At 44.6% G+C, this 9,048-nt stretch overlaps 1 protein-coding gene across 1 annotated transcript in view; it reads right to left on the bottom strand.

The window, feature by feature from the left end:
- The window catches only part of TRDN (triadin), a 191,773-nt gene that overhangs the window by 106,154 nt on the left and 76,571 nt on the right, over positions 1 to 9,048 (bottom strand). The window lies entirely within an intron of this gene.

The raw sequence follows: 9,048 nt of genomic DNA, 5'->3' as shown, positions 1-9,048 counted from the left end.
ATTAGAAGAGAGCAAGTCTGTGATCATGATTTCACACAAACACGCAATCACATGATTGCTGAACCAGTTTCAAAACTGGAGCTGCCTCAGCTAAAGAAGGGGTCTATAACACTATGACCTCTCCCCGTCCGTGGCCGTGACCAAGCTGTGGCATCACTGCCTATGTGTATATTTATTTGTATTGTATATATTATATATACAAAAGTTCAGTTTATTTTACTGTGATGTGACTGATCAGTTCTGCTTTCTGATGGCTGACCAGTTCACACTTAAAAGTAGTCTCTTCGGGGTTTGTATTTATAACTTTGGGATGTATTGAGGACAACTGCCCAGTATAATTCTTTTTCAAAGAGTCAGGCACCAGTGCTTGTAAAAGTCAAACAGCACAGTTCTTTATTTCACAGAAAACTCAACAGAGGGATGGGATATAATTACACAGGATATTTTGATACTTTGTAGAATAAACATTTACTTTGTCTTTACATAGGCTGTATGCTTATCACTCTCAGTTTGACTCAGATGTTCTTTAGTTCACAATACCCATCTATGATCCCACTCTCCAGTAACTGTTTTGGGGTTAACCTTTGGGCTTTATTTGCCTGGTCCCTTGAGTCTTACTGGTGCGACTACCCCAACTCTCCAGACTCCTCCAGACCCTTAGCCCTTCCTTAGCCACCTTTATCACTTCCTTTGGAGCAGTGTCTCTGGTGTTTGTGACCACTGAAGTTTTATACTGTGCACTCTCTGTTCACTCTCCTCTTTACATCAGAGGGTACCAGTGCAGAGCACTATTCAGCCACAATTTTCCACACAAACTGCTTTCCGGCTGATTCCACTGAGCCCAGAGGCTTATGTCCTCTTCAGAGCTCTCCAGTTAGCCAACTACCAACTTTCTTCCAACTGTCTCTGCCCAACTGTCAGCTCTCAACTGTCAGCTGTTCACGGTTATCTGTCACTCACTGAGAGTTCCGAGCCAATTGGCCCCCATCACTCTCAGTCACATGACCCAGCAGCTCCTTTGTTTACCTGCTGCTGTTCTCAAATCTTTAATTCCATCACAGGGTCCCCAACACAGGGCCTGTGAGAATCATGGCATCCACCCATACCTTTCTTGGCACCCATAAAGTAGTTTTAGAAAGTGGGTGGGATCAGGTGGGACTCTTGCTCAGCAAGGCTTCTGGAAATCTGATTAAAATAATGTTTTTGAAGCAGCAGTTGCCACCAGTGTTGGTTTTATTCTTCCTCATTTCTCTTTCCCAATTTCTTTTTAAATTTTATCTCTTCTCCCATGTACTTGGGCTTTCTCTGTGTGTGTGCCTCTGCCCCTGCAACAGCCATTTTGTGGTTGTGCCCACCACGCTGTGTAAGAATGCCAAAGGTGTCCACAGGGTCAAAAAGGTTAGGGACCCCTGAGCTAAAGAAATAAAGTATCCTTAGTTCATTGTTTATAAAAGTGGTGCAAGATGTGATTGTCTCATAAACTTATTAAGTCTCCTGAATTAATATAATAAGGACACATGTCCTGTTGAAGGATACATGATACTCATATCAGTATAAACAGGTGCCATGTTACAAAAGTCAACAAAACGTCTGTCCAGACATCTGGCTTTAATTTATATTCATTACTACTCTACCCAACAGCATCCTTCATTAATAAAGACAAACCACTAAATAGAACCACTAAATAGAAATTCCTCTCTGTAACATAGACAGTTCCCAGTGTATCTACCTTTTCACACTCAAACATAAAAGCATACAACTCCATAATGAGGCAATGTGAGGCACTGGCATTGAACAGCACATTTTGGGGAGGCAGTAGCCTCCAGCTCTCTGCCATTGCACCCTCAAAGAGTTTTGGGAAGCCCTGAAAGTCATGCATAGCTTCCAGTGAGGTTTTTAAAGATGCCTGAGGAATGAGATGAAGAGGAAAGCTGGGTGCTGTGACTTGGGAAGCAGAGAGGCAATGAGAATCAGGCAACCAAGGTGGGTGACAAAAGGAGGTGGCAACCAGAGCTGCAATCAAGGGTAGCAATCAAGGATAGTGCCCCTTTGCTGAGCCAGCACTGAAGTAGACTGATAGTGCAACCCTAAATCTTCTTAGCCTATTGGAAACTTAGAATGGTGTAATTCTTTTCAGAATTGTAGTGTAAGATTTCAAATCCCTGGGGCAGGGTGTAGGACTGTATAGCTAAAGGGTCATGGCTGTAGAGTTAGAAGTAGATCCAATTCTCAGTGACTTCCAATGAGTACTATATGAGATAAAAGAAGCAGGCGTAATTGAAAATACTGTTGGAGAAAAGAACAAACCTGTGTCTCCATTCTCACCAAAACAAAAACAAAAAATCAACCCTCTGGGCTCATCATTAGTATTTCTCATAAAAGAAATGGCCACTGTTAAAGCCATGTTTATGGATAAAAACAAGATTCCCTAAAGCAGAGGGGTCGAAGTCATTTGTTACGACGGCTGGATCTGACATGAATGTGACTTTGTTGGGCCGGGCCATTTGTGCCATAAAACATAATGCCGGGTACCTGAGATATAAACTTTATAAAGGACAGCAGCTTGTTACCCAGAGGTGCTGCCTTACTCTAGGGTAGCTCCAACAGCAGGGGCACCCCACTTCTAACCTGAACCAGAGATTCACAAACTCAGGCCAAGGAAGACACGCTTGGTTCTGAAACACAGAGCTAGCCACAGCTTTGCAAAAGGGTTTCCATTTCAGGTTGCACATGGTAGCCCTCCAATACAATCTTCAGCCTTCCCCCTCCACCCAGCAAGGTATGCATATGAAACAATGCTGAGTTCCAAGAGGTGCAGTATCTGCATTTCTAAAAGCTATTCAGTGGCCACCTGACAAATAGACCTGTCTCCAGAAGTTCACATAGCCCTTTTGTGTGATACCTATGTCTATGTAGAAATCCTTTGCCTCCACACCTGTCCTTCCTGCTCCATCACTCAAGATACCGAGATAAACCAATCAAACATTCAAATTATTAATGATCCTTCTCAATGTCTATTAGGAACACATTTCCCACCTTTTGTCTGAATCTGGGAACCTATTCAACCTGCCTTGGCAGGACCATCAATGGTCATCAAACCCATTCAGCCAGCTCCAGAAGAGCCATCCAGCACCTGACTAATCTCATAAATGTTATTGTGAATCCAGACTCCACCCCTCTAGGATGTCATTGGTCAAACCTAGGTTTTGCTCTTTCTGGTGTCACACCCCCTGGGATCCCTTTTTGGTCCAGGTAATCTTTTGTCTTCACTTGAAACAAGCCCCTCAAGGCCTCCCATTGGTCCACACTGTTTTCCAGTGTCTATATCCTCCAAAGCACATGGCCTCAGAGTGTGTGTCTACCCCAGGATGCCAACTGGCAGGTCACCCCCAAACTCTGTTTGGGCCATAATCCCTTCTCCATGGATTTCTGCACATCTGGAAAGGTAGCTATAACCCCACCAACGCTGCACCATCTTTGTCTCTGCTCTCTTAAGATCACTTGAACTCTTTCTTTCTTAGCTCTTCTGTTTGTGTGTGATGTTTTTTAAATTAAATTAAGCTGAAAGTATTAGGGATATTTTCTTAATAAATTTCATAAAAGATATTTCCTGTCTGTCATCTGTGCCACTCCGAGAAGGTTCTGACTCTGGTATAGTTGGAGGACAATCCCTAGCTTGCACATCTTATTAAGCAAATGGTCTCTTAGCTAAATTCCCCCACAATAATGTAAAGAGAGGTGTTGAGGTTAACAAGCTGGTAAGCTCCAAGTTGGTCTGACCACACTGCAAGGCCCCATGGGCTGGGTGTGTGTGCCGAGGAAAACCCTCATGGGTGGACTGGAGAGCCAGTGGTGCAGTGCTAGGCAGATGCTCCCATGCTGCCTGGAGGGAGGCAAACCCCTTCCCCAGCCTGCTCCTGCTATCAATGCTGTGAGCCTGGGGCCCAGGATAAAAAGCAGCTAGGTTTTGTGAGCTCCCTCCTGCCCTGAATCACCATGGAAGGGAACTGGGTAGCCAAGTTGAACAAACCCCCTGGCCAGAAGCAGGGGTGCAGAGGCCCAGGTCCAAGGCCACAAGCACGGTGGGACCTAGGCCAAGTAAAGCCAGTTAACCTGGAGATGCCTGTGCTGCAGTGGCTGCCTCTGACCAAGGCCACCAGGCGATCCATGGCAGAGCGATGCTGTGAGTTCAAACCAGAGATCATCAGCAAGCTGTGCCACCCCATGCAGCAGCAGCCATCCCAGGCCAAAGGCCACCAGATCAACTGAGGGGGAGCAGGCACTATGTGTACAAGGCCCAGAGGTCATTTTGGGGGGGAACGCGGGGGAACACAGTTCCCCCAGGTGAGGTGCAGGGGGCGGGGCACATGACGAAGCCCCGCCCCTGCTTCCGGCCGCCCCGCTTCCAGCCCTCATTCAGCCAGGAAGAGGCAGGAGAAGAGGGAGGGTAAGTTGCTTCCTCGCCGCCTCTCCCCACCCCTGCCTGCCTGGGGCCAGGGAGGGCCTTGGCGGGGCTTCCTCGCACTCCCGCTGGCCTTGCAGGTCCACCGCTGGGCCCCTGATGTCAGGGGGTGTGGCATATGCTAATGAGTTATGCTAATGAGTTCCCCTAGCTCTTTTTCTACAAAATGACCCCTGACAAGGCCATAAATGTAGCAGAGACCCCAGGCCTGTGATCAGTATAACCTGAGATCACTGGCACACCCCCTCCAAGGTGGCAGCCACCAATGGCTAAAGATGGTCCGGGGGGGGGGATTTGGTGGCAGGACTAGGCCCTGAAGTGTGGAAGAAACGTCCAAAGAACATTCCCCAATGGATCAAAGCACAGACGCTGCATGGGGGGGATATGGCAGTGGCGCTGGCTGCCAACAGGCCCCAGCACATGAAACACTGATCCCTGTGGTCATCTGGGGCAGCATCTCCAGAGCTGCAGGCTGAGTGGAGAGGCTTGCAACCTTGGAACCCTAAGACAGCATGAATGTGGCTGCAGTAGCTCCCAACTTACCAGTGAGGCTACCACTGAAGTGAAGGGGTTCTGCTTGATTGCTGCAGATGAGGTTCTGCTGTGCTAAAGCTACGATCAGAGTGTCCCCGCCTATTTGCCCCCCCCCCCCAGCAGGCTCCAGCTCCCTCCCTCACACCATTTGCTCGCAGGCTGGAAAAGAGCCCTGGACAGGACTGATCCACCCCTCAGGCCATATATTTGACACCCCTGCCCTAAAGGCTTCTTCGCACTTCACAGAAGGGAAAGAATCAGATTCTTCAAAGCTCCTTTTCAGTTTTTAAAGTACATGGGTTATTCACTGTGACAAATACCTTTAATTTTCTGCTAATCATATCATATCTTTTTGCTGAGTTGCCAAAGCAGTTGTATTTTAATTGAAAACTTACATGGCCAATTGAAAGGATGCAATTTATCTCCATCAGAGAGGCACATTGTTAATAAATCCTAAATATTATTAATTCACATTCAGAAAATTGACAGAATCTAGAAGCAGCAATGATAATCTTTGTCACCAAGGCAACCATCCTGATTCTTTATACGATGACAGCACAGTTTATTAAATTATTGTGAGGGATTATGTATTTTAAAAGATGTATTTCATTGCTAGGTTTTCATTAAAGGTAAAGTTTTCCCTTGCTCGAAAGCAAGTCAAATCCAACTCTAGGGGACTGTGCTCATCTCTGTTTCCAAGCCCAAGAGTCAGCGCTGTCCGAAGACGTTTCTGTGGTCATGTGGCTGGCATGACTAAATGCCAAAGTGCACAGAATGTTGTTACCTTCTCACCAAAGTGGTACCTATTTATCTACTTGCAATTTCTTGCTTTCAAACTGCTAGGTTGGCAGGAGCTGGAACTAGAGACGGGAGCTCACTCCGTCATGTGGCACAAGAGTCTCGAACTGCTGGACTACAGACCTTTTCTACATTTCTGCTTTTAAATAGTTTATGATTGAATATAATAGTGAGGATACATATCACCTTTATATCACATATAATTCCTGAAGTAATTACATTACTCACAACAAAAACCAATAGCCTATTCAGAACCTATTTTAAATATTGAAAGTGGTATGCCCCTCTATATTCTTGGCAAATCAGCATATGCCGATGGTTCTAGATTTGAAATTCCCAACTGTATATCACACTGGATTTGCAAATTATGAAAATAAGATAAAGAGAGAGAGTGCGAGAGAGCGAGCGTGAGAGAGAGAGAGAGAGCATTTTATTTGTCCAGGCTTAATGCACATTGCAGTAAGGGAACTGCTACTATGAAAGAATTAAGATATTGCAAAACTTCACAGGGAAATGTTATGAAAAGAATATGGAAAGTTAAGCAGTTTCAAGTCAAATATTTAAGTCTAATCAGTTTCAAAGTACTTAATTCTCAGAACAAGAACCACGTCCAGTTCTTGCCATACAAAGCCAGATCACAGCTGAGGCCAGGTCCCTTGTCCATTTCCACCACTCCTCCTATCACATTTCTTGCCGCCACTCCTCTTGGCACCAGTGACCTCCAGTTCTGACACCACTTTGAACTTAATTTAATAGGAGTATGGTTTTTGTTTGTTTTGGGGTTGTTGTTTATTTAAAAAGCTTTGTTTCTGTTTTATATATGCTGATTTGTATTGCTAAATTCATTTTTGTTTCCACTGGTTCTGAGGGAAAGCACTATTTCTGGTGGTAACTTCCTTGTTTCACATCAAATTTTGAATGAATTCTGCAGGATTTTACACCTTCTTAAAAGGATTGTCTCTGTCAATCTTCAGAAAGAGTATAAAAATGGTTCCAGTGTATAAGCAATTACAATAAAGGCTTCTGAATCTTAGCATTTATGTTTTATCATGTAGAAAGCTATTTATCAAGTTACTATGAAATGCAAAGTGATGTTTGTTTCCCCAAAGGAATTTATGATTGGCACAGGCAGTAGAGGTGGATAGTTGGCATCCCTATACACAGGCAATAAATCTAGCCAGGGATAGCGATGCAGCTGGTTACCCGCAAACTACAGGGATTTTACACACAGCTCACATTTGACACATTCATGCAGCCAGACAAAGTTAGAAAGGGGACAGACAGACAAATATATGCCTGCAACCCAGGAGTCCATGAAGCAGTGCATACCAGGCAGAAAGTAGTAGTATTTGGCATCCCAAGCAGTATAGAAGGGCACAGATGCAGACATTATGCTTGTGCACACAGAAAGACAGGCAACAAGGCAGAGTGGGTATATACACTCCAACAAGTATTACTAGCATACACAAACCCACATTTTGTATTTATTGTAATCAATAACATACACATAAAGAAAGAGAGCCTTAACCACTGGGGCAGCAACGGATGGTGGAAACACTGGAAAAGAAATACCAGCATATTTATTTTCTGCTGCAAGATCTGTTTGACTTTGCTGACTGGAAAGTGTCTTTCTATCTCCCTATGATCTCGTTGAACTGATTACACCAGATGCCAGGGAAATCAATGAAATGAAAGGTATTCATTGATTCATATCTTTGTTTTGTTAGTTCACAAATGTGAGACTTTTTCTGCTAATTTGGAAACAAAGGCAAATCCTTACTTAAGAAATATCTAGTGTATAAATATACGCTTTGGCATTCATGAATTGGACAACAAAATACAATTTCTATTGTCAATCACCATGTTGGAGTATGAATGCTACAAGGAAGGGTCATGTGCATATTTATGTGTGTTAGAGAGGTGAACTAATGCCGTGTATTGGTTAGAGAGGTGGACTAGGATCCAGACTCAAAACACCCACTCTGTTGTGAAACTCAGTGGCTGGTCTTGATCTAATCACTCTGTCATAGAGTTGCTGTGTAGATAAAATTAGGAAAGATCTATGCATTTTGCACTTTGGAGAAAGAATAATATAAAAAGGAACTAGAATTGTATGTGTGTGTGCATGCTTGTAAATTTCAAGATATAAATATTTGTTGAATGTCTGCTGTTGCATACAACCTGCTCAAGCGATATAGACTGGAGAATGCACGTATAAAAAGTATGCAGTTTTAGTTTGAATACAAGCACATTTTTAGGGGGAAAGAGGTAAAGGTACAATGAAAAACCCTAACCTGCTAAGAACCATAATTCCAGCTATACCAAAGTAGGTAGACTTGCATTCACTGATTCATTAAGCAGAGACCAGTTTAAAACACAGCAAATGATCTGTGGGAGAAACCTTCCACATGCAAGCATATATTTATTTGTTTACTTCATTTATCCATATTTATTTATTTACTCCATTTATATACCACCTTTCTCCCCAGTGGGGGATCCAGTGTGGCTTATATCATTCTCCTCTCCTCCATTTTATCCTCACAAAAGCACTGTGAGGCTGGACAGGATGAGAGTCTGTGACTGGCAAGCTTTCATGGCAGACTGATTATTCAAACCTGGGTCTCCCAGATACCAATCCAACATTAACCATTATGCCACACTGGCTCTGTGTGGAAACACTCCAATACAGTAAGTTGATGAAGAAAAAGAGTAGATAAATAATTGTTGTAGATTTTCCAGCCTGTATGGCCATGGTCTTAGCATTGTAGTACCTGATGTTTCGCCAGCAACTATGACGGGCATCCTCAGAGGTACTCCATCTTTCTGTGTTGTACCTCTGAGGATGCCAGTCACTGCGCATATGTTGTACATAACTTGAGAATTACTGCACCAACCATACATGCATTTACATTAACCAGGCTAAGGTCAAACTGCTTTCTGTCTTTCAGCAATACAGGAAACAAGAAGGGGAACCTGCAATACTCACAGGGGGGAGCTCCACATGGAGGAGAAGGAAGCAGCCACAGGTGAGCCTTCTCCTTCGCCCTGCCCCTACACCAATGGTGAGGCTCCCAGCCGCCGGGCCCACCAAGCCTTCTCCCTCCTCCTCCCCCCCCCGGCACCGAGGCCGGAGCTTGGCCCACCAAGACATCTCTTCCCCCCCTGGAGGCAGTGGTGAGGCCTGAGCTCGACCTGCCAAGCCTTCTCTTTCCCCCTCCCCCCCCCAGTGGCAGCAGCGAGGCCTGAGGTTGGGG

Source organism: Gekko japonicus, unplaced genomic scaffold, assembly GCF_001447785.1.
Source record: "Gekko japonicus isolate JY-2015 unplaced genomic scaffold, Gekko_japonicus_V1.1 scaffold252, whole genome shotgun sequence".
NCBI lineage: Eukaryota > Metazoa > Chordata > Lepidosauria > Squamata > Gekkonidae > Gekko > Gekko japonicus.
This window is presented reverse-complemented; position numbering and strand designations above follow the sequence as displayed.